The following is a 25347-nucleotide window of genomic DNA, read 5'->3' as shown; positions in this document are numbered from 1 at the left end:
ACAGAGAGGGAAGTTTAGAGTTGTGAGTGGTACTTTTTTAAAAAGAAGAAATCCCCAGCAACAGAAGGAAGGAAGAGGAAGAAACCATCAGCAAAATCAAACTTTACATCTAATGGAAAGAGAAAAAGAAGAACTAAACCCAAAATTATAGGAAGAAAAGAAGAACTGAAGTTTATACTGCAGCACAGAAAACCAAAATAGTGACTAGTAAAACAATAGAAAAAAAATCAACCAAACTAAGAGGTTTTTCCAAAGGTCAAAAAAATTGACAAATGGGCCAGGAATTTAGCTCAGGGGTGCTGCACCTACCTTGCAAACGCAAGGTCCTGAGTTCCATCCCTGGTACAAAACAAAACAAAACAAAACAAAAAAATTATCAGCTAGATAAACTAAGAAGAAAAAAAAAAAGAGACTCAGATAACTAAAATCAGACAAGAGGGAATACCACAGTTAATATCACAGAAATAAAAATGATCTTGGTGGGGACAAGAGGAAAAAATGAGAACCAAGACCTGGCATGTAAAGGTACAAGATCCCAGTAATGAATGTAACTGTACTGTCTACCTAGAATGTACCAATAAATTAAATTTAAAAAATAAAAATGATCTAAAAACTGCTATAAACAACTATCACCAAACTCATAGTATAATGTAGAAGAAATGCATAAATTCCTAGAAACATGCAACTACTAGAAAGAGAAGAACCTTGAACTTGGGCTGAATCATGAAGAAATAAGCTTTCGTAACAGTTTTATAATCAGTAAAGCGATTGAACTGTGAATCACAAACCCTTTCAGGAGGAAGAGCCTCGGACAAGACGGGTGGCCCTCACTAGAGAAATGTAAAACCACACTGAAGAATGATCACCAGTTTTCCTCAAATGCTTCCAAAAAATTGAAAGGGGTCATTTCTAGACTCATTCTATGAGTCCAGCTTTACTTTCTTACCAAAACTGAAGAAAGACACAAAAACCTATTCACGAGTGACTGCCTTTTCTGCTCACAGTGGCTTGCTTTTTCCGTCTTCACATGCTGCAATTTATTTGGATGCCAAACTTTGTGAATTTTATATTGTTTGGTGCTGGAGTTGTTTGGGATTTTGTTGTTGTTGTTGTTTTTATTTCCCACAATATCTTGAGCTTTGTACTGCAATGCAATAAAGTAACTTTGAAATCATTTTATTTTTTCAAGTCTTCCTTTTAAATTTTGTTAGTTGGGACCAAAGCAGTTGTTAGCTAATGCTGATTTGGCCCCTCTGAATGGCTGCACTTTGCTAAGAACTTGTTATGGTTTATAGCTGGGTGTCCCTGCAAAGCCTCGAGCGCTCCCAGTGATGTTTAGGAGAGGCGATTGGATAACAGGGGCCTGATGCCCCTCCGTGGACGGATTCGTCCACCAATGGGTTCATATCTAAGTGTGATTTGGGAGGCGAAGCCTGGTTGGAGGAGATGGACACTGGGGGCGTGGCTTGAAGAGTTTCTCTTTCTCTCCTCCCTTGATCCCTCTCTCTGCTCTGCTCTGGACTTTTTCTGCCTCTGCCCTGCCTTGGAGCACATCCTCTGTGGACTGAAACTTCTCCAAACCGTGACCCACAATAAAGCATTCGTCAAGAGTTGTGGGTTGTGGGTATTGTGTCCCAGGAACAAGAAAGTGACGAAGACGGTACTTCTGTTCAGTGTCTCTGTCATTCCGGCACAGGGAAAGACACATTACCCCTGGCCCAGCGTGGCCTCCAGGATTGCTCCGCTCAGTTCCTCCTCGTGGTACTTTCCCTGGCCTCAGGTGGTTTCCTCTCCAGGCCGTCTGATTCATGTAGACCTGAGGCCAGCGGAGCCCTCCACAATCCGTGAAGCTGCTTCCTGTGCAGTCCTTTCATCTCCGGGGGTGGGAATTCTAACCACCTGCACCTTAACTCTGTCATTTCCGACTCAGGGAATCCACAGGGCCCACAGGCTGCCCCTCAGGCACCTGCTGGAGAGCAAGCTGAGACAGGGCTCGGCTTATCTCGTTTGCTTTCCTTCTCCTGGGGCGCTCGCCCCGCACGTCCTGTCCTCCAGTGTGTGGAAACCAGTGTTGCATGTATATTGCTCAGTTTCTTGGTCCACGTGGGAGGGCAAATCCAATGCCTGCTATTCTGTCATGGCCGGATGCAGAAACCTCTTAAAGCTTTTTGATCCTACTCATTGACCTTCCTCAGAGGCTGACATCCAGTAATAAGGCAAACATCTGTAATTAGAGAATGCACTGAGGGAGTTACCTATTACACAGCAGTGACATTTGGTTTTGGTTTCTGGTGCTGAGGGTTGAACCTGGGACCCTGCACATGGTAAGCATGCGCTCTCCCTGCACCAGCCTAGTGATGCTTTGTGTGTGAAGCATACCCCCTTGCTTATTTTTAAAAGAACATCATCTTTCCCGGTGGGGAGGCGCACGCCTGTAATCCCGGCACTCAGGAGGCAGAAGTGGGAGGATTGCCCTGAGTCCAGGGCCAGCCTGAGCTGCACAGCGAGTTCACAGCCAGTCTCAACTACATAGCAGGATCGTGTCTCCAAAGAACAAAGCAAAACCACAAAAGAGGAGGAGGAAGAGAAAGAGAAGAAGCGAGGAACAATCTGTGTCCCCACCAGCCAGAATAACAGAATGCCACAAGTGTGAGGAGAAAGACAGTAGGAGAACAGGAAGGAGAGGAAGAAGAAGGGAGGCTGAGGAGGAGGAAGAAAGAGCCCTCAGGACACAGTCTGCTGGCGCGCTGATCTCACACTGCTGTGGCTCCTCGCCATGAGAAATGCATTTCTGTTGTTTACGAGCTACTCGTCTACCCCTCCCCCCCAATACTGAGGATTGAATGCAGGGCTTTTGCAGTGAGCTACACACCCAGATCTTTTTATATTTTTCTTATTTTGAGACAGAGTCTTGTGAAGTTGCCCAGGCAGGGCTTGAACTTGTGATTCTCCTGCCTCAGCCTCCCAGAATGCAGGGATTAGAAGTATGGCCCAGCATGCCTGGCAATGATAATTTTTTTATAGCAACCTGACAGGCTAAGAAAAAGAGCCCCCATATACACTTCATGTGTGTGTGTGTGTGTGTGTGTGTGTGTGTGTGTGTGTGTGTGTGGATTGAAGCCAGGCCCTCATACATGCTAGGCAAACACACTGATGCTAAGCTATTTATTTGTTATTTGGTGGTAGGGGCAAAACTCAGGGCCTGCACCCTGCAGTAACCCACCTGCCCTTTTTATTTTGAGATAGGGCCTCACTAAGTCAGTACATCACCCAGCCTTCCAGGTAGCTGGGATCACAGCCTGCACCACCAAACCCGGCATTTCCCCCTCTTGTAATACAGCTGGCAGCACAGAGCTGAGGCTGACTATCTTGTTTATTTTCAAATATAAAGAATTGTGACAGCACTATTAAATTGTACGACAACTTAGGAAAGAAAAACACCTCATTATTTTGGAGTTCCATTCATCCTGTCACTGTGAAGACTGTGCTAAACTGCGAATATGAATACATCTTGTTTTAAGAACTAACTCCCGAATTGCTCCATGACTCAAGTGTGCTCTTAGAGAACTCTGAAATAGGAAATGTGTCTTACTGCATTTTTTTCCTAGTGAAAGGAGAAGCAGCTGAGCCACAGCGCTGTATTTTGTTCTGTCCTTTTCGTTCTAGGATCACGGGGTGACCAGGCCCCGCTCTTCCTCCAGCACTGTGCTGCCGTCCACTCAGCAGTGGAGAGCGAGACCCTTCCCCACACCACAGGGGAGGGAAGAAAGCTGCTGTTTCCGAACCCTACAACACGCGTGAGGGAAATAAGTGCCTCTTTCTCCCGGGAGGAAAACGCCCTCATTTTATCTCCGGGAGCTTCACATCTCCCAGCTGGTAGTCATCCCTGTTTTCCCATCAGACGGCGACAGCCCACGGAGGCTGCGCAGGATGAGTGGACCCAACGGGCGCCTGTGAAGGGCTCTGAGCCCACAGCCTGGGGACAGCAGAGGGGACCAGAGCAGCCCGCACAGAATCGCAGGGGACCTGGCAGCTCCCTCCCAGGGAGTCCTGCTGCTCATTTGGATTTTGCCAAAGTTGAGAGCAAAAAGAGTGGCACCGTTGGCTACTTTTTTGGTTTTGTTTTCGGAAGCACACCTTACAGGACAGCCGACAGAGGGGGGACATTGCTATTCAAGTAGAGTTCACCAGATTCCCTTCCCGAGAGATGGTGCGTGTTCCTAACGGGCGGAAAAGTGGGAGTGCTGAGGAGCCCTGAGGACGGGGCGGGCCTCTTCTCCCTCCGCCGTGACTCCTGAGGGTCCGTACACCTGTGGGCCTGCGTTCAGGTACGTGGTCAAACACAGCCCAGTGCTTCGGCGTCTCCTGCACTTAATTCGCGGTATGCTGTAGATCAACCTTACCGCACGGATTTACCCCCCCGCCCCCGTACCAGGAATCCAACTTGGGACCTTGTACTTGCGAGACAGGTAGTGGAACTACTGAGGTAAATCCCCGGCAGATCTCTCTCTTGATAGGCTTTATGGTCAAGGACTTTCCCCTATGAACTACCCATCATTCCCTCTTGCTCTGAGTTCTATTTTCTAGGAACTTTAGATTCCTCTGAGAGTGGCACACCTGTCATCCCAGCACTTAGGGAGACTGAGGCAGGAGGATCACAAGTTGGAGCCCAGCCTGGACAATGTAGCCAAATACAAGACCCTATCTCAAAAGAAAAAAAATGAAGAAGACCTGGGGACATAGCTTAGGTGGGAAGGCCCTGGATTCAACCTCAGAACCAGAAAAAAGTCTCCCTGATAAAGGACACTGTATTCCTATTGAAAACTAAATAGTACTACATTTTATGACTTTTTTTTGGACTGGGTATCAGACTTGGGACCTTGAGCTTACGAGGCAGTCAGCACCACCACTGAGCTAAATCCCCAGCCCTTATGACTGTTCTTTAAAAATTATTTTCTTCTTGTTTGGTTTTGGGGGTTTTTGCTTGTTTGTTTCCTTCATTTTGTTTTTTGAGACAAGATTTTGCTACATAGCACAGACTGGCCTTGAACTCACTGTATAGTCCAGGCTGGCCTCAAACTCGTAACCATCCTCCTGCCTCAGCCTCCTGAGTACTGGGATTACAGGCATGAACCACCAGGCCTGGCTGAAAAATCATTTTCTCTTTGAAAAATAGCAGTATGGTTACTCAATTGAAATTTTAAGGAGAAGTTCTAGTTTGTCAGATGAAGATTAGAATTTTAGAGTGGGGGATGTAGCTCAGTGGTTCTGCCGCCTGCCTCAAAAGCACAAGGTCCCAAGTTCTATCCCTGGTACCAAAAAAAAAGAAAGAAAACTGATAGAACATTTGCTTATGTTTTGATAAGGAGATTAATGATTTAATAGTGGTAAAGATATACATAAAGCAAAAAGATGAAGAGAACAGTGATGAGAGGCGAGTCAGCTTATGCTTTTTAAAGGGGTCAATCACGAAATATGCTAAGTTTTCCTTCCTCCCCCTCTGTCTGAATATTTTTGTCTTCATTGTAAGTGTCCTAAATAGTAAGTATAAAAATACTGAAAATATGGAAAAGTAAAAGGAAGAGTTCCAATGTGGGGACAACGATTAACATTTTAGTCAACCTCCCACAGTCCTTTTTCTAAAAATAAGTGGGTTTTTTTCATCTTTAAAAAAATCTCTTCATTTACACATGGCTGTTTCCTAGTTTTCATTAGCTGGTTTCTCAAACTGCATGATAACATGTATATGACTAGAAATACTTCAGAAAATAATTTTAGAATGAGCATGGTGGCGCACACCTGTAATCCCAGCACGTGGGAGGCTGAGGCAGGAGGATTGCCCTGAGTTAGAGGCCAGCCTGGGCTACATAGTGAGTTCAAGACCAGCCTGGACTTCATAGTGAGACTCTGTCTCAAAAAACAAAAAACAAAATGAATTAATTGCTTCACAATGCGTTGGTAGGATGAGCCATATTGTTTTCCTATTATTTTAATGAGTTATTGGACACTTAGTTCCTTCTTTTGTTTTACAGAAAGCTGTGCAGTGAACTTTTTAGGGCATATAAATAAATATCTTTCCTAGTTGGACTGCCTTAGAATGGAGTCTCACATAGGCAGTTACTAGCTCAAAAAGCATAAAAGTGCTTTAATTCTACCTTGTGTCACTTTCTGCTTTCTTGTTAACAGGGCGGAAATCCACTTCCAAGACGCCAGCCAAGTGGAGAAAGCGCTCGGCCACCCTGGGGCAGGCTCTCCGTGTGCTCATTTGCATAGCTTTGATCCCTGGTGAGATGGACTCTCCTCCCATTGTTTGTTACACAACTAAATCTCTTTTGTGATTTCCCCTCTGTCCTCTGTCTGTGCGTTCTTGGGGTCTTTGTTATCGTGTTTACATAGAAAGCTCACAAGCTCTGCGCAGAGCAAGGGCATCTGTGTCCAGCACGGCCGCCACTTCCCGGTTGGGTTGTTACAGCCTTCTCAGTCTGCCACAGGAACGGGACAGGGCCGTATTATGGCTCTGTACCTTAACCTAACCCAGAACTCACTTCAACATCGGATATTGTGATCGTCGTCCGTTCTTCAGACGACTCAGAGCACATGACTTACGAAACACAGGGCTGCCTCTCCCCGTGGGTGACGTGGGTGACATGCGGAGGCCACTAGGACGACCCCACAGGATGCTGTCATTCCAGGCTCGTGTTTTCAAATGATTTAATGAGATGTAGGTTGTCAGCCTTTATTATGTAGCTGCTTCCTGCAAGGTTAGTGTGTGTGTGTGTGTGTGTGTGTGTGTGTGTGTGTGTGTTTTCCTTCTGGATACAACAGCGAGTACCAGTGGGAGACGTAAATACAGACTCCCTGGCTTGGAAATGGAGATGGACCCACCGAGCCATTCCAGGCCCAAATAACAGCCCCCCACTGCCCAGGCCGAGCTGAAGACCAGCACATAGGATGCAAAGGCTGGGAATGACTCGCTGGCCTCATTTCATCAGCTGAGGAACTTTCCTAAGTTTATCAAAATATAAAGCAAAGACAGGATAATAATAATTCTTCCTACCTAAGGGAGAGTTGAAAGATTACGTAATAGTGCTGGGTTATAGCGGTGTAGTACAGTGCGTGCTTCACAAGGGCGAGGGCCTAGGTTCCATCTTCAGCATCTAAAAAGAAGTTATTGCCCGGGAGATTTAGCTCAGTGGTTCTGCTGCTTGTCTTGCAAGCACAAGGTCCTGAGTTCGATCCCTGGTACCCCCCCAAAAACTATGACAACAAAAAAGAAGTTACTATAAGGCCAGGGATTTAGCTCAGTGGGGCTGTGCCTGCCTCATAAGCACCAGGTTCTGAGTTTGATCCCCAGTATAGAAAAAAAATTATAAGAGAAATAAAAGACTCTTAAGCATTATTATATTATAGTAAATTATTGTTATTATTGTATTTTTTACTCAGGGTCTTGCTATGTAGTTCAGGCTGGACTTGAACTCACTATGTAGACTGGGCTGACCTTGAACTTTTTTTTTTTCTTTTTTGGTATGGGGGATCTAACTCAGGACTTTGGCTTTTGAGGCAGGTGGTGGAACCACTGAGCCAGATCCCCAGCCCTGGCCTTGAACGCTTGATGATCCTCCTGCCTCAGCCTCCAAAGTGCTTGAATTACAATTGGCACCACCATACCCAGTAGATACCGCACAGTACCTATTACAGTAGATACCATATTAAAATATAAGCCAAAGGCCAGGGATTGAGCTCAGTGGTTCCGCCTCCTACCTTGCAAACACGAGGACCCAAGTTTGATCCCCAGTACAAAAAAAAAAAAAAAAAAAAAAAAAGAACAGAAAAGTAATAAACTGGGAAGTGACTTCCTTTGTCTTGAGGCCATAAAGAGATGATTGTGACATTAGGACTGAGTGGGTCTTAGAACTACCCAGCCCGTAACCCTGTCACTTGACAGAGGAGGACCTAGGTCGTGAGTGGCCGTACCTCCATGACTATGCCAGGTGGCACTGCCAGGCAATGCCGGGGCCACGCTGTGCATCCCGAAGTCCCGAACCCTCCCCAGAAATCTCCCCAGGGCTGGGAGCATTGCGTGTGGCAAAGAACCTACCCTGTGTGTCGGGGCCCTGGGTTTAATCCACAGCACTGCAAAAAAGGGAAAATTTTTTCTTCTAGTGCCTCTGTCATCTACCGAGGACCAAGAGCTGTGGAGCCCCGTCAGATAAAGAATTCCGCATTTCCTCATCACCTTTATTAGAAACTGCTCTCAGCCATGCCTGCTCCTTTATCCTGTGCAGATAGTAAAACATCTACTACTTTAAATAGGCTAAAAATTATGTATAGAAAAGGTTGTGGTGACACAAAATAGATTTATGGAAACTTCAAAATGTATACATGTGAAAGTTTGAGAAATGAGCTTCTGAGAGCAGGTTGGCGTGAAGCCGGAGCCTGTGGGGAGCTGCACTTGTGAGGGGCAGGGTCGGTCTATCAGCGGGCGCTGCAAACAAGGAGCGAAGGTCACGAAATGAGGTGGAACCAGTTTGACAGAGAGTGCACAGCCTCGCTCCACTGACCGATGGCTGAGAAAAATAAAATTGTTAGCCACGAGGGAAACAGGCTCTGGGCTCTGTGTGGTTTAAGAGAAGCACCTCGCAAAAGCAAATCTACCCTATTCAGGTAACTGTTTCAGTGCAGGGGATGGGAACCTGCCGGACATAACTGCAAACTGCATAGGGGAACTTCACTAGCGATAATCAGAGGAGCTTAGCAAAGACAGGGAAAGCAGGCTGGGTGCAGCTGTGGAAAACTATTCGTAGGTGCTTTCAAATGGTCAAGAGTTCAAAAATATTATTATTATTTGTGAACTGGGGATCGCACCCAGGGCCTTGGCACTGAGCTACATTGCCAGCCCCCTTTTTTATTTTGAGATAGGGCCTCACTAAGCTGCAAAATTGCCCAGGCTGCCTTGAATTGACGATCTTCCTGTCTCAGCATCCTAGAGGACAGGAATAACAGGTGTGTACCACCATGTCTGGCTATAATTATAAGGTGTTAATAATGGAGCCGGTGATACACACAATCCCATCGTAGCACTCAGGAGGCTGAGGCAGGAGGATTGTTGCAAGTTCAAGGCCAGATTGGGCTACATAGTGACACCTTGTCTCAATCAAAATGAGATCAGGGCATGGCGGCGCATGCCTATAAGCCCAGCACTCAGGAGGCTGAGGCAGGAGGATCGCTGTGAGTTCGAGACCAGCCTGGGCTACGTAGTGAGTTCCAGGTTAGTCTCAACTACACGGTGAGACCCTGTCTCAAAAAAACAAAACAAAAATCAAAATGAATGAATGGATGGATGGATGGATGGATAAATAAACGAAAGTAGTATTGATGAAGCTACGTGTTGAGGGGGCAAGCTGACGTCCAATTTGTGAAAACTAAGGGTGAGGGTTTTTCTTTTTTCCCCCAATATCTTTCACTATTGCACAACTGCTGTTTTCTTTTATGTTATTTTCCCTGAACCTAGATAGAATTTGATGTATATTTAGACTTGCAGACAGAATTCTCTTTTTCTGTAGAGAGAGGCACATGGACTCATGGTTTTTAAAGAGTGTTAAGCAGAATAACGCAATGAAAGCTCTACACGGCAAAAAAATTCTGGTGCTTTTTTTAGGGTAGTGATCCAGTTTGTGTTTATTCCTTTCATTGAAATCCGTGTTTTGAACTTAGCATACTGGACACTCAGCAGACGTTGGAGAAATGGTTCCGTTGGATTTCTCAGATCTTACAGTATATGCAAAGCACAGGAGCCTTGCTGCACCGTTGCATTTGAATGTGGTAACAGCCTGCTGATTCTCACGGCTGTCGTGGCACCGGGAGGACCCACACAGTATATCAGTTTCACTCTCTTCTTCCACGGGCCTTCAGACAGAAGCAGGAGACAATGCCAAGAAGTGCAGCAAAGCTTCCCGCGCCCCCACTGTACATCTCCAAGATGGGAGTGAAGAATATGTTTTGATTTCACTAAAAGACAAAAAGAGCCAGGTGTGGCGGCGCAGGCCTGTAACTCCAGCCCTCTGCGTGGCTGAGGCTGGAGGGTCGCAAGTTCAAAACCAGCCTGGCCAACTTAGTGGCTCAGCGAGCCCATGTCTCAAAATCCAAAAATAACAAAGGGCTGGGGAGGTAGCTCACAGCAAAGGCCCGCCCCCCAAAAAAGATGAAAAAGAAACAAGGGCTCCATATTAAGCACAAAGTAAAGATTTTCTCAAAGTTGGTGAAAATAGACTCTCGGGCCAGGGATTTAGCTCAGTGTTGCTGCACCTGCCTCACAAGTGCAAGGATCTGAGGTTGATCCCTGGTACCAAACAAAACAAAAAAAGAAAGAACAAAAGCAGACTCTAAGGGAACATGTAACAAAGCCAGCCCTTTGCTCTGTGGGAACGGCCCCAGGTCGTGTAGTGGCTGCGTTTTTGTGCTCAGCTGAGGTGGCAGTGGCCAGGCGGAACGTGGTGTGTCCCTGAGTCACAGGGCCAGGGCAGCACCGCCCACTGAGTCACCCTCCGTGCTTCCGGGGCTGCCTGGTGTTCCCGGACACGGATGGAGGATTCAATTAACGTTGCCATGGCAGTTATCTAATACCGTCATGATAATATCAACAGCTGTCCCACAGTGCGGCCTGGAAGTGGGTTGCCCCCCTTAAAAGCTCAAGTAATTTAAAAAATGTCTCCAATAACTATGCAAAATTGATTTAAAGAATGGTAAAGTCCCCTTCTTCTTGTCTTTCTTTCTTCCCCCCAGCACTGGAGAATGAATATAGGGCCTCCATACTGAGCTACATGCCCAGTCCTTCCTGTTTTTTATTTTTATTTTGAGACAGAATCTTGAGCTAAATCACTAAGCTGCCCAGGATCCTCCTGTCTCAGCCTCCCACATTCCTGGGATAACAGGTGTGCACCACTACACAAGACCCTTTTTTTTCTACTTAAGTAGATGTTATTTATTGTACTGTTAGAAACTGAGTAATATCAAAGTTGGAAAAAAAGGATAACTTTTAACAAGTTTTTTTTTTTTGGTACCGGGGATTGAACTCAGGTCCTTGTGCTTGTAAGGCAAGCCACCAAACGGCTGAGCTAAATCCCCAGCCCCAAGTATTTTTTTAAATATATATTGGAAGTTCAAGTTTGAGGAAACAGATCTGGATACCCTAAGTTCCAGCCAGCAGCTTGTGGTACGAGGCTGGTTTTGTGGTGCAGTGTGTGTGCCACCTACTTCCCGGGACGCTTCCAGTGCTGAGACGCCCATCCCGTCCCCGCGGTGTGGCAGAGGAAGCAGGAGAGGCTTAGCACAGCTCTGGTCCTTGTAAAAGCCTCACTTGGGGGAGGTGGCAGCTCCCCTAGAGCCTCCACTACTGAGGAGCACAGTGAGTCATCAGAACGAACCTCAACCTCGCAAAAAATGGGGTGACCTCAGGGTAATTTAGATGCCTGTGCCGGGTGTGGCGGTGCAAGCCTGGCAGTTCCAGCGGAAGGGGAAGCTGGGTTCTGAATCTTTTGCTGAGCGGCCACCCCCTATCTCTCCACCTAGTTCTGTGGCAAAGGTTAGGGCTTAGGAAATTGTAACTGCCTGAGCCGTGGACCTGGAGAACCCAAGTTGGTCCAAAACTTTATTGGCTAACATGAGGGCATTCTGAAATTCCAAAGCTTTTCTGTTTGTAGGCACAATTGCAACAAAGAAAATACTGAACCTCTCAGGAATCAGGAGGTGTCATTATTATCATTATTATTGTTATTATTGGTTTCTTGAGACAGGGTCTTCCTAGATAGTTCAGGCTGGCCTCGAACTCACTGTGTAGCCCAGACTGGCCTCAAATTTGGAGCAAGCCTACCTCAGCCTCCTGAGTGCTAGGATTACAAGCATACACCACCACTCCTGGCAGTAGGGGGCATTACTAATTAATTAATGCCATACTAGAGATTAAATCCAGGGCCTTTGCACTGAGCTATATCGTCAGCCCTTTAAATTTTTTTTGTTTCATTTTGATAATTTTTTAGGGGTACTAGGAATTGAACTCAGGACCTTGTACTTTGCCAGGTAGGCATGGCATCACTGAGCTACATCCCCAGCTTTTCTTTTTCATCTTGAGACAAGGTCTTTCCAAATCACTAAGTTACCCAGGCTGGGATGGAACTCAATCCTCCTGCCTCTGCCTCCCAGGGTGGTGGGATTACAAGTATGTACCACCATACCCCACTACACGTTTGAGTTGGTATTTTGGGGTTTTTTTGTTTGTTTTTTTTGGTTGGTTGGCTTTTTGTTTGTTTTTTGAGGCAGGATTTTGCTATGTAGTTCAGGCTGGCCTTGAACTCACTATGTAGCCCAGGACATCCTTGAACTCAAAGGGATCCTCCTGCCTCAGCCTCCCAAGCACTGGGATTGCAGGCACGTGCTACCATGCTGGGCTGCCATGAAACTTTTAAATGAGCTCAAGAATCTCTTGTAGCCTATCTCAAAGACAGTACTTTCCCATTAAATGGGTGGCTCAATACATTGAAAAGAGACACACAGTGCTAACGATAAGACTAAACCACTGGCTCGCTGTCACCAGTCCCTCTCGCTGTCATCTGCCCCTCCCCCACTGTTTCCTCTCTCACCTTCATCCGCTCTTCAACCACTTCCACACTCCCCAAGATCCTCTCCTCTCCCTCAGCACTCCCCTCCTTTCCTCACTGCCTGGGCCTTTCCTAATAGTTCTTTTGAGGGTCAGAGTTTTGGTCTAGCGCTCCTTGGACCCCCGTCACATGCTTCTGGGGCCTGGGCTGGCCTGGGAAGAGATGTTAGCTGACAAATGCAAAGTTTCCTTGAGGGTTTTCAACTGGCACAGAACAACCGCCAGCCTACCAAAGGCCGTTCCTTCGATTTCCCCCTCAGGGGGACAGGAAAGCCGTACACCTCCGCGCTACAAAAAGTACAGTGGACCTCGTTTGGTTACTTTGGTAGATTTGAACAAACGTCTCAACAAACTCGGGGATGGAGGAATTGAACGATGGCCCTCCAGCTCTGTCTTTGTGCCTGGACTTCCTGAGGCTCGGCACCTGGTAAACGGACCGCAGTAGCAGCAAGATATTTCTCCTGAATAGCCTCCCTAACTGACTCGTGGGCTAACCAGAGAGCCTAGAAAAAGATTAACAAACAAACAAACAAACAACAGCTGCTTGAGTTTCAGATTGCAAGCAGGAAACTGCCAAACAAATGTACCGTAAAGGACACCCCAGCTGCCCCTACGCACAACCAAGAAGCCTACTTTTCGCTAACTATACAGGCCACTTAAAAAAATAATATAATTTATGTACAAATGCTGGTCACAATTAAATTCTGACAAGGGTGCTTTACCCTTTCCTTCCAAACAAAACTATGGGTGCTTTGGTGGGTATTCAGAGGATATCTCCCTACTTCAAACCACCAAGCAGGGAATTAGATATTAAAATAAGGAATGTACCAGTCAGAGCTCTGGCTGATGGTGCAGCTGCTCTGTCTGAGGTCCTTAAATCCCCCCACCTTCAGTGTTCCCTCTCGAGCCCTGAACGGACCCAGATGGCTAAGGCAGCTGACAAACCTATGTCAGATCCCAAAGCTCTGCCCCCTGCTTTCCAGCTAGGCCCCTTCTTGGAAAGTCTCTGTTTCTTACTCACTGTTTCAGCCTCTATCCATCTTCTGTTGCATTTTCTGGAAGCATATCAAACCCTTATCTTTTTTCTCCCCAAGGGCTGAAGCTAGAATTAACTCCACCAGAAGACTGCCCTTCCAGAATGAGCCCCTACCCAGGGGCACCCCCCTACCTCAGGAACCTATGTGTCCTGCTCTCCAGGAACTGCCCGAGAACCCCTGAGCTCATTCCAACACTGATGCTGGCTTTATCCATTCAGCATCTCCAATTAATGCCCAAGTGGATCATAACAATCCACTTTCCAGTCCTCTCTCCCAGCAATCCTCTCTCCTTCAAATCCTCAGGCCCTGGCTGGCTTGCAACCTACAACTTTATATTTAAGAAACTTGTCTTTACTCTCCATCAGCCCCTGCACCTCTCCGTCCTGTGTGACATGAACTCAATGACCGAGTGCAGAGATTGGATCATACCTTGTTGTCCAGTGTTCTCCCAAGAGCCCATACTTTTCAGTTGTTGACTTCTGCAGCACTTTGTCCAGTATACTAGCGCGCCCTGACTGGCAACCTCTTTGCTTTTACCTGGAAAGTCTTTCCCCAAGCATGTACTGGTTGTGGAGTGTATCTAGATGGCCCCTTCATGCACTCTTAGGTGGAGCTTTTGACAAGTGCCTGGATTTTCATTGCTGTGACAAAAAAATACCTGCAATGAGAAACTTAAAAGACAGAGATGTTTATTTCACCTCATGGTTTCAGTGTTTTAGTCCATGTTCTTTGGCGCTGTTGCAGCACAGCACATCAGAAGGGGAGTGTGTGCTGAAGGACGACTGTTCACTTCATGGCAGCCAGGAGGCAAAGAGAAAAGGAAGGGGTCACAGTCTCAGTGCTCCCTTCAGGGCATGCCCCGGTGACCTTCTGGAACCTTCTGGAATGATCTAGAACCTCGGAAGCTTCCACCATTCCCAATAACATCACAGCCTGGCAACCAAGCCATTAGCCCTGAGCCTCTGGTGGATGTTTAATATCCAAACGACAACACTGTCCAACTCTGCTGCTTTGCTTCCTCTTCTAGACCATGGTATTCCTTGTGACTGAAATGCCTCTGCTGATCAGCTCTTCACCCCTCGGCCGGACTTCCAAGAACGCTCCTTGTCTAAGGCTATGCCTGGTCTACACGTGGGTCTTAGCTCAGACAGCCTGGTGGTCATTAGCTAGCTAGATGTGCCACAGCCTCTCTGGATGGGTCCCTTCCAGATGCCAGGTCTGTATCTCATGCCTTCACGAGCGCGTGCCTTCTCTTCTGGCTAAAGATAGGGGCTCAGCCTTCGTGCAGCCTGTGTGCCCTCGGAGTAGCACACAACTTAGGAATACTCCAGAAGGGAGAAGGTTTTTAACTTCCGTGGGACAACAAATTACAAGAAGAAGGGCTGGGGATTTAGCTCGGTGATTCCACCGACTGCCTCGCAAGTGCAAGGTCCCGAGTTTGATCTCCGGTAAAAGAAGAAGCCGTGTTCTTGTCCTTGGATGCCCTTCAGGGTCCATGGGTGGTAGCCATCTCTAAAGTCCAGAGTTACTCCTCTGCACAGGCCAGGGACAGCAAAGGAGGCGGACTCGCCAAGGGCTCCCTCCCGTTGAAGTCATGGTCACTCCCCGGCCTAGATGGACGACGCCAGCTGCTCCCAGGGTGGCTGTCTTGTCACGAGGCCTACAGGAGCTGACTTCTAAAGGCTTTGCTGTTCCACCGCCTCCTCGGTTCCAGATGTGTGCCACGTGCTAATAACAGCCTCACACTACTGCACCGTGGCTGAAGGGGGACTTGGGAGAAACATGGCTGCTTATTTGCTATGAAATGATGTATCTGGGTGGGTCCAAACTGGCATTCCGTCCTCCCAACCCACCTGCAGGAGAAAATACTATCCTTTTGGGGGGGGCAGTGTGTTTTATTTTTTTAATTCAATGTAATTTTTTCCAGTCTTGACCTTTATGCCCAACTGATTTGCAGGAAGTCTGACAAGACTGTCCAGCAGGGAAAGCAATACTACCGGAAACCCTGACCCACACTGCTCACCAAGCATCCCAACTTTTAAAACTGCATAACCAGTGTAATCCTAGAAAATGACTTCATGCTTCTGCAGATCATTTTCCCTTGCCAAATAGTCCTTTTAAAGTGTAGCAATTAGACTTTCTCCCACTCCCTGCCTCCCAAGGATATAAATATATTTTGGTCACTGTTTACACGTTGGGTCGGAGTTTTCCTCTTGCTGCTAGGATACAACCATTGTAGCAGCCAACAGCATAATAGAAAAGATGATACCATGCTGAAGGGTTCCCCAAGAACTTCACAGGGACTGTGGGAGGCGTTTTACGGGGCAAATTGTTGAAAACATTTGTAAAACCTGGTCCACGAGTATCAGCATTTCCGTTGTGTCTCTCGTCCTCGGTCCTCTAGGCTGGTGGAACAAACCCATGATACCATAAAACCCAACTGGCAAAAATGTGCACAGCTTAGCTTGCATGGCCCAAGTCCTTCCCTTAGTTCTCAATCTGTGCCCCACTCCTACAGGAAAACATCGTTATCCTCTTTTGAGATCATAACTGCCCGACACACCGGGACAGAGGACTTCACCAGCATGTGCTCACGAAAGGAGACTTCTGTGATCTGGACCTGCAGTGTCCTCCAGAGGGCTGTGTGCTACGGGTTTGTTACCCAGCCTGTGCACTCTTGAGAGGTGGCAGAAGTGATAGGTGGGGGTGGGGGGCTGGCAAGAAAAGTTAGGTCCCTGGGGCTGAAGGGACACTGGGCCCCGGCCCGTCCTCTTTCTCTCTTTGCTTCCTGGCTGCTGTGAGGTAAGTACCTTTGCTGTACCACACGCTCCCACCATGATGTTCTGCCTTGCCCAGGTCCAGAAGCAGTGAAGTCAACTGAACGTGAGCTGAATCCTCTGAAACCCTGAGCCAGAATGACCTTTCCTCTTTTTAAGTTGGTTAGTGTCAGGTGTTTGTTACAGTGATGGAAAGCAGACTAATACAGAGACTGCAGGCAGCTCATCAACATCCTACAACATAACACTAACTCTGTGGAAGGCTCCTTCGGCAGCGTGCTGCCCGGAGATGAAGGCTCTCCCACAAGACTGTTGTTAGATGAGACACCAGCTCGAAGACTTCCTCCAGGCCGACTGGAAGGGACTTTGGTGGGCACCCTTAACTGTCCCGTGTGAAGCTAAATTAAACCGTAGAGACTCATAGATTCTTACTTCTCCCCCCCTCAAAGCTTGACTTTCCTCTCACGTGGACCTCTCGCTCCATCTCTGATGCTAAGGTCAAGTTGATCAAAACCAGATGACCAGGAAAAGAAGCAGATGAGAGCAGAGACAGACAGCCAGCTCAAGGGCCCGGACCAGGCCAGCAAAATCCCTGCTTCTCCTGCTCCTGTTTTAGGCTCCCCTGCTCCTACCCAAAGAAGTCCCGACGCATGGAGGCTCAGCACTGCCACTCCACCAGCAACCTGCCAGGGGCCGGCTCTGCCACGTCTTGTCCAGAGATTCCTTGTCGAGGGACACTGTTGCAGTTGTCCTCATAACCAATCTCTCCTCGTGTCCCCTTTCACAGACCTTAAGATGCTACCTGCTGAGTTTGTCTGTATCCTTCTCACACCAAATGTGCCGTTTTTTTTCTTACCTACTTAAAGAATCACCCTGTCATGCTCTGTCCCTAAATGCAACAACCCCATGGTACAGTTAAAAAAAGAAAATCATAAGACTGAGTTACAGTCAAAGCACTAACTTGTGCGTGCTAAACATCACCACCTGTGAGTCCCTGGTTCCATTAAAGCCTTACAGGATCCCTGCTATAACAGGAAAGACCCACTATATCACACCCCTGAGTGGACAACTCGGTGAGGTTCTTCTTTTGTTTTTCTTTTTGGTACTGGAGATGGAACTCAGGACCTTGCGCTTGCAAGGCAGCTGTGGTGCCAGAGCTAAATCCCTGGCCTCCTTGGTGAGGTTCTTCTACTCTTCACCCCTGGTATTCCTTTAACTTCGCCCATCTATCAGGATGATGTTACCCCACTCTTCTTACTATCTTAATACCATTCTTTGGTTTTACAATCTCACCAAACATATACCCGCAACTTCCAGAATGTGTCTGCCCTGACAGGTGCCTCCTCCGCTCAGGGCAGTGAAGACAGAGGGCGCTGGACACATAGCTGTCTAACTTCCCAGAAGGTGGGAGGACCACGCCCTCCTCCCACTGGGGTGCTTAACAAATCCCCCCGTCGTTCTCCAGTTAATGACCCCAGCGGCACCCCCTTAGGATCCTCATCCTTGTCTGAGCAGGGCCTATTCTATTATAAATTACTGCCTCCTTGGACGGCCCCTCCGTTTCTAAGAATGACAGCCACACACAGCAGGCCCACACAGCCGAGGGACTCCAGACCCCTCTGGGGCTCCAGTGGGCTGAGAGTTGAAGGAACAAGTCTATTAACAGTGCAGGAAAGGTCGGATTGTGCACTCCCTCCAGGCTGTGCCAGTTCCCATGAGGATCCGACATCCTTCCAAATCTAGCCCATCCTGAGCTAGGCGTGCTGGCACACGCCTGTAAACGCAGCACTCTGAGGCTGAGGCAGGAGGATCGCCACAAGCTCAAGGCCAAGCTGAACTGCAGAGCAAGACCTCAGTCTCAACAAAATAAAACACCAAATTTATCCCATGGACCAGAACTGACCCCTCTGGCTAAATCACTGCTTTAGAAAGCTGGTTTTGCCACCCAAACCTGACCCAGGAGCTGTGGTCTGCACCCAATCCATGGAAACTGAGTGTTTCCCCTCTTCCTTGGCATCAGTGGACCAGAGTGAGAGCCCAGACGGAGTCCTCCATGTAAGCCTTGTTCCAAACTGTCTTCTTCAAACGTGTGATCCTCCCAAGTAACTGGGATTGTGGATGTGAGCCACCATGCCCAACTCTTCTTCTTGTTTTCAAATATATCTCCCCTATCTCCACCTTTTTTTTGGAGACAGGATCTTGCTATGTAGTTCGAGCTGGTCTTGAACTTCAGGCTGGCCTGAAACTCTTGAGGACCCTCCTGCCTCAGCCTCTGGAATTACAGGTGTGTGCTACCATGCCTGGCTCTACTATTTTTTTTTCTCCTTGTGAATTTTTGCTGACATTGGCTATTGCTTCTTTGCTAAAGTAATCCTTGGAATCCTTCTCATCTTGGTTGTATAAACATTTATCAAAGGCCTGTCCTGCTTCTGAACTGTTCCTTGTCCAGAAAACAATAAACTGGGCGTGGCAGTGTATGTCAGTGGTCCCAGCACTGTGGGAGGCTAAGGCAGGTGGAATGCAAGTCTGAGCCTGGCCTGGGCCGTTTAGCAAGAGACTGTCTCAAAATTAAAAGTGCTGGGGACTTAGTTCAGTGGTTCCGCTGCCTGCCTTGCAAGGACCCAAGTTTGATCCCCAGTACCAAAAAAAAAAAGCTGGGAATGTAGTTTGGTGTGAAGGCCTTGGGTTGAATCCCACCACAGCAAAATATAAAATAAAAATCCTTAAGGAAGTGCGTAAGCCAGGCAAAGTCTACCCAGCTGAAGCGAACAGAAGCAGGAGGGTGAGAGTCCTCAGAGGCGCAGGTGCCCGGGGAGTCGGGAGCCCTGAAGGGGACCAGAGTTACTGAGGAACGGAGACCGCAGGGGAACCGGCAGGGGTGGGAGTAGGGTAAGCAGTGCTCTGACCTCCCACCCACTGAAGCCACAGAGCGAGGGAGCCTACCCCGTGCAGGAGCTAGGAACCAGCCTCGGCACAAGGAAGGACGGGAGAGAAAAGCCAGCCTCCTGAGCCAGGACGCCAGACCGAGTGAGAGATGTGTGCCTGAGCTGCAGGCCAGCCGAATGCCAACAGCTCTTCCCTTTTTAAATATTGATTTATTTGTTTTGAGTCTCAGCTATTTGGATAGTCTACAGATTGCTGTACATCTATCTGACTTGGAGTTGATCTCACAGTTTTGGAGTCATTTGGACTGATACTGGGAAATGAAAGGTATGCTTTATATACTCATAAAGGTGACAGTACAGCCGGGTGTGGTGGGCACACCTGTAATTCCAGCACTCGGGAGGCTGAGGCAGGAGGATCCCCTTGAGTTTGAGGCCAGCCTGGGCTATATAGTGAGTTCAAGGCCAGGCTGAACTACATAGTGAGTCCCTATATCCAATAAATAAATAAATAAACAAATAAATAATAAAATGAGAATGTGCATTTTAAAATTCTGATACTGTGTTGTCATTGTTTCGTTTTGGGACAAGGTCTCACTATATCGCCCAGGCTGGCCTCAGCCTCTAGAGTGCTGGGATTACAGCAGGCGCCACCACCTGCAGCTCCATTTTATTGAATCGTAGGGTGAGTTGGCAGGACATACATTGTGCACAGCAGACAGCTCACAAGCTGAAGCTGAAAGGCGCATAAACACCCCTGGTACTGCGGAGCTGGAGAAATCACTCAGCAGTTCTAGAGAAATACAGTTAGGATGCTGGTTCCGTCCTGCACATGTGTGCTACCCACAAGGTCAGTGTGTATTTCAGCTTTGTGCTACTAAGTTTTATTTGAAAATAGAAGCGAGGTTACCACTCCCCGTACCCAGAGTTTTCGTAGGGCTGAAGCTCCGGATACCCGTGGGTGGGTTGCACCCCCGACACCTGGACACCCGCTTCTCTCCTCTCCACTGCCCCGGCTGTAGCTGTCTTTCTTCACCACCGGGTACATACGTCTTGCATTCTGATCCTTGCTTCGAGGTTGGCGTCTGGAGGAACTCAGGAAAGCAGCAGCATATTTTACCTTCCTACCTGCACGATCCTGTAAAGGCCTACTGTCCTCTACTTGCTTTTTTTTTTTTTGGTTCTTTTGAGACAGGGTCTCACTATGTAGTTGAGACTGACCCGGAACTCGCTATGTAGCCCAGGCTGGTCTCGAACGCACAGCGATCCTCCTGCCTCAGCCTCCCGAGTGCTGGGATTGCAGGCGTGCGCCACCACGCCCGGCATGTCCTGTACTTTCTAACAAGCTGTCCTTTTACTAGAAGTTGAAAAGTCTCCATAGAATTTCAGCTCTATCATTTACTGACCACCTGCCGTACCATTCGCCAGCTTTGCCCCTGGCGCTGTCTTAGCTGCTGCTTCTCAGATTATTTCTCATCAGTTTCCCTTGTGGTCTTTTTCTAAAGCCAAATCAAGGACACACTACAAAACAGAGGCTGTGCCCTGACCAGAACGGCTAAGATACATCATTTCGTTTAACCTTTTCTCCATCCTGGCAGCAGCAATCAAAGCTCTTACTTCTTTTCAGATGGGCTCTTGCTATGTAGCCCCAGCTGGCCTCAGCCTCCAGAGTGCTGGGGTTACAGGTGTGCACCATCCAGCATGGATTTTAATAATAGGATTTGTTTATGTTTTATCTACGGTACCATAATATATACATTTACATGAAGTTTTCTCTACAATTTACTAGATACTTATTAGAACCTTCAGTACTGGGTGGACTAGGATTGGTAGCAGATTTCTTTGCCTTATTCCCAATATTAAGGAACCTAGAAACAGTATTTCTGTTTTAGCAGTGTTTCTCTTATATAAACACTGTACTACTTACTGCCTAGTTGTGATAAACAGTACACTTTTTCATGCAGTGTAAATAATTTTTTCTTTTGAGACAGTATCTCACTTCATAGCCCAGGCTGGCCTAGAACTTGAGGTGATCCTCCTGCCTCAGCCTCCTGAGTGCTGGGATTACAGGTGTGCACCACCACACAGGGCTAATAGAATTAAACAACGAATTCTCATTACTGCTTAGTGCCTATATCTGGGGTAAACATAAAACTAAAGGAAGCATATTTTTAATTTAAAGGATATAAGTAGAACAAATTAGCAATTAAAATATATATGAGTTATTAATTTTCTAATTTTATAGTTAAAATTTGAAAGCCAATAGCTAATTTTCTTTTATTAGGCTACCTAGTGAAGTTCAAGGCCAGCCTGGGCTATGAAGTGAGATACTGTCTCAAAAGAAAAAAATTATTTATACTGCATGAAAAAGTGTACTGTTTATCACAACTAGGCACCATATAATTTTGGAAAAAAACCCTCTGGTTGGCAATTAATAAAGCTGGTCACCCAAATTTATATAGTAAAAATGGTGAAGTTTCACAAGAAAATGTGCATAATCCTTAAAGAGATGGAGTTCTGTAAATGTGATTGCTATTGTAGTGGTAATTATAATTTCCTTTGGGTTTTCTGGAAATCAAGTTCACAAATCAATATGAACAAACCCTGAAATGTGTTAGGCAAAATGATTCACACTGCATCTGTGTGACCCATGGAAACAGGAAACAGTTGGCATTACAGAGTGGGGGCGTAAAGACACACACAGAAACATATGCCTTTGGTGTTTCCCCCAAAATATATTATGCTTGACCTTAATTAGCAGACAAATGGTCCACAAAACTCTAATTTTATTTTGTAAAATAGAGGATCAGGATGTGTGTACTGTGCGCCTCAGGAGGCTGAGGCAGGAGGGTCACTGAGATTTTTGAGGCCAGCATGGGCTTCACAGTGTGTTCAACACCAGCCTGCACTACATCAAGAGACTCTTGCCTCAAAAAACAAAGACAAAAAAATTCCAAATTTTAAAAAAGTTTGCCTGCTATGTGAACTAGTTTGGTGCTTCTAATCAGGTCAACTTTTGTAAAATGGATGAAGCTTAATAACTAAACAGTGATAGTAGAAAAACTTTCAAATTAAACTTAATTTTTTTTTCTTGGTGTTTTGAGCATGATCTTACTTTGTAGGTCAGGCTGGCCTTGAACTCAAGGTGATCCTCCTGCCTCAGCCTCCCCCATGCTGAGATTACAGGTGTGCACCACCATGCCTGGCAAACATTGTTTTTGAATAAGTTATTCTCATGGTTCAAATATCCAAAAGTTCAAGTACAAATAGTGAAAAGCCCATCTCCTTTGTCTTCATCCACTGAATTTCTATAATAGGTCATTTGTCCTCATTTATTTATTCATTTGGTACCACGGATCAAACACGGGACCTTGTGCTTGTGAGATAGGCAGCAGAACCCCTGAGCTAAATTCCTGGCCTAGTTTCTCCTCTTTTAACACAAACATAAGCTAAGATATTATTCAGCACTATTTTATATCGGGGAGATCTTTCTTTTCCCTTTTGGCAAAACTGGGAATTGAACCCAGGTCCTTTCCCAGTGAGCTATGTCCCCAATCCTCTCTCATTTTTATTTTTTGACAGGGCTTCACTTAGTTGATAAATTGCTCAAGCTGGGTTTGAATTTTCGAGACTCCTGACTCAGCCTCCCAGAGTGCTAGGATCACAGGTGTGTACCACTATGACCAGCTTAGGGAAATCTAAACATTAAAACATAAAAAAGTCTCTTTCTTTGATAAGCAGCTGTATGGTGTTCAAATGTACACCTGCATCATAATTAGGGTCCTGTTGATGGGTGTTTAGGTTGTTCCAATCTTCAGCAATTTTTTTTCCATCTTGGGGATTGAACCCAGGGCCTTCCAACTGAGCTACATCTTCAGCCCTTTTTATTTTTTTATTTTGAGACAGTGTTTTACTAATTTAATAAGTTGCCTAGCCTCCAATGTGCAGTCATCCTGCCTCAGCTTCGCGGAGTCCTGGGATCACAGGCCTGTGTCACCAAAACTGGTTATTCTTGAAAAGCTTGTTATGTGTTTGTGTAACAAAATGCCTGAGATAATGAACATATGAAAAGTTTACTTTGACTCACAGTTTGGGGGGCGGGGGGTTCCAGACCATGATCCATCCAAGGCCAGCTTGACCTACATAGAGAGCTCCTGTCTCAGAAAAAACAAGAACACAAACAAAACACCGTATCATTTAGCGGAAATACATGTCTGGGATAAATCCCCAGACGTGAAATTGGAGCTTGGGCATGTATGCATTTGTAATTTTGATAGTTAACTGCCAAACTCCCGTTTCTTCATAGCCTAGTCAAAGCAGGGCTGCCAGAGAGAAATTAAGGTGCTTGCATTTAGAAATATACAATGAAAAGTAGGTTACCTATGAAAGAATTAGAAGGAAAGTAGGACAATTTCATTCAACTCACAAAGTTCATTTTCACTCAAAAATACATTGAACAGAAATTTCTTCCACATCCATGCCAAGAGCTTTCAGGATTATGCGCAAACAAATCAGACTCCATTCTGTATGTGTGGAGTTTACATTGGAACGCTACTTTTTGGAACTCTCTGCTACTTTGTGAGACGCCAGCTAAATGTCAAAATCCGGAAAACAATCTGCTGAGCTCCAGACATATGCTACCAGTGTTATTTAAAAACCAACTGGAGGCAATGTTGCCTCCCTCTGACTTCTCACTCTGTCAGGTCCTTTTGAAACACACACAAGCAAGCCAGCTCTTTTTATCTGACTTCATCTGAGTTGGCGGTGACCTGCACACTGTGGGCCCGCGGTACCATCCGAGATTAGGTTGTGAAACAGGAAGTGAATCTGTGAGCAGATTTGCAAGTGTACGCGAGCTGTTTCATTCTGTCTCTCGGTGAAACTGACGGAAGATAAGGTTATCAGCACATCAGGGCATGGTTTCCTTTTCGCAGTCTGTTCTTGTTTTGGTTTTAGAAAGATCACAGGCGAGTCCATGGAAAATAGTTTCAGAGACACACAGCAGCGACACTCTAGACTGAACAAAGGCGCACTCTGTACGTGCTGCGAGGGCATGGAAAGGGGAGCGAGTTAGAAGCTGAGCGAGACAGAGAAGACCGTGAATGCCAAGGGAAGGGAGCTGCAAGTGCGAAGACGTGGTTTCAGGTTGTCTCTCTTGTTTAAGGGACATCCCCTTTCCGTCGTCATACCCCAAATCCAATACAACGTAGGAGTTGTTTAATTTGATGATGACTTTTTCAAAAAAAATGTTTTTGGTGTCGCCGTGCAGTTCAAGCCGGCCTCTACCTCGAGACGATCCCCCTGTCTCAGCCTCCAGAGGGCAGGGATTACAGGCTTGCACCACCACACCTAGCTATTTGAGAACAAGCGTCCCTAAATTGCCCAGGGTGGCCTAGAACTTGTGAGCCTCCTGCATAAACCTCCGGGTTGGCCGAGATTATAGGAGTGTACCACCATACCCAGCAGTTAGGCACTTTTCTGTTTTAAAATGATACCCTCATCACACTTAGGATAATAAACTACGGTTATTATAGTCTTGCCAATGTCCCAGTGGACGTTCTGCATCCTTTAAAGAACAGCCGGGAGTTCGGCAGACAGTGCTTCATCTAGGGTGTATGAAGAGCGAACCCGAGGGTTCTTGAATGACACGTTGGCTTTTATTTTTCTCTCTGGTCCGTCTTATTAAAATTTCATCCTGGCACCGTCATAGGGACCATCCACAAGTGGTTAGTGAACAGGCGCTTTCTGAATTCCAGACTCTTCTCAGTGTTTAGGCGCCGAACTTTAGAGGGAGAAGGAAGCCTCGAGCCGACACCATCGTTGGACAGCTGAGGCGCAGGTCCCGGCGGAAGCCAGGAGTCCTCGCCAGTCCGCATCCCAGCTGAGAGCTCCCTGCCTCAGCCTCAGGCTCAGGCCCCTCGGGGCTTCGGGCTCCAGGCGGCTCCGCTGGGAAGGAGGGACCCTGGGCCTCCAGGTCTGCGCGCGGCTGGAGGCCGGCG

At 46.8% G+C, this 25347-nt stretch overlaps 2 long non-coding RNA genes across 5 annotated transcripts in view; one reads left to right on the top strand and one right to left on the bottom strand.

Moving 5' to 3' along the window:
• LOC104860210 overlaps positions 1 to 18273 on the top strand; it is a 29216-nt gene extending 10943 nt beyond the window's left edge. Inside the window, exons 2-4 of one of the 4 annotated variants that reach the window (XR_004517950.1) lie at positions 3667 to 4328; positions 6187 to 6285; positions 16964 to 18273. This is a non-coding gene — a long non-coding RNA (uncharacterized LOC104860210). Of the gene's footprint in view, positions 1 to 3666; positions 4329 to 6186; positions 6351 to 8163; positions 8806 to 13746; positions 14481 to 16963 lie in introns of those variants that run through there. The other 3 variants (XR_004517951.1, XR_779613.2, XR_779612.2) reach the window with 3 other exon arrangements.
• A 1837-nt stretch (positions 18274 to 20110) lies between these two features.
• LOC104860211 lies at positions 20111 to 25323 on the bottom strand. Its single transcript, XR_779614.2, has 3 exons — positions 23729 to 25323; positions 23436 to 23502; positions 20111 to 20433 (listed from the first exon to the last, which is right to left on the bottom strand). It is a non-coding gene; the product is annotated as an uncharacterized LOC104860211 (long non-coding RNA).
• Between the last annotated feature and the right edge of the window lie 24 nt (positions 25324 to 25347).

The sequence above is a fragment of the Fukomys damarensis genome, unplaced genomic scaffold (genome assembly GCF_012274545.1).
Source record: "Fukomys damarensis isolate Sample0158 unplaced genomic scaffold, DMR_v1.0_HiC HiC_scaffold_19, whole genome shotgun sequence".
Lineage (NCBI taxonomy): Eukaryota > Metazoa > Chordata > Mammalia > Rodentia > Bathyergidae > Fukomys > Fukomys damarensis.
The sequence above is the reverse complement of the archived record's forward strand: the minus strand, read 5'-3'. Positions and strand labels throughout refer to the sequence as shown.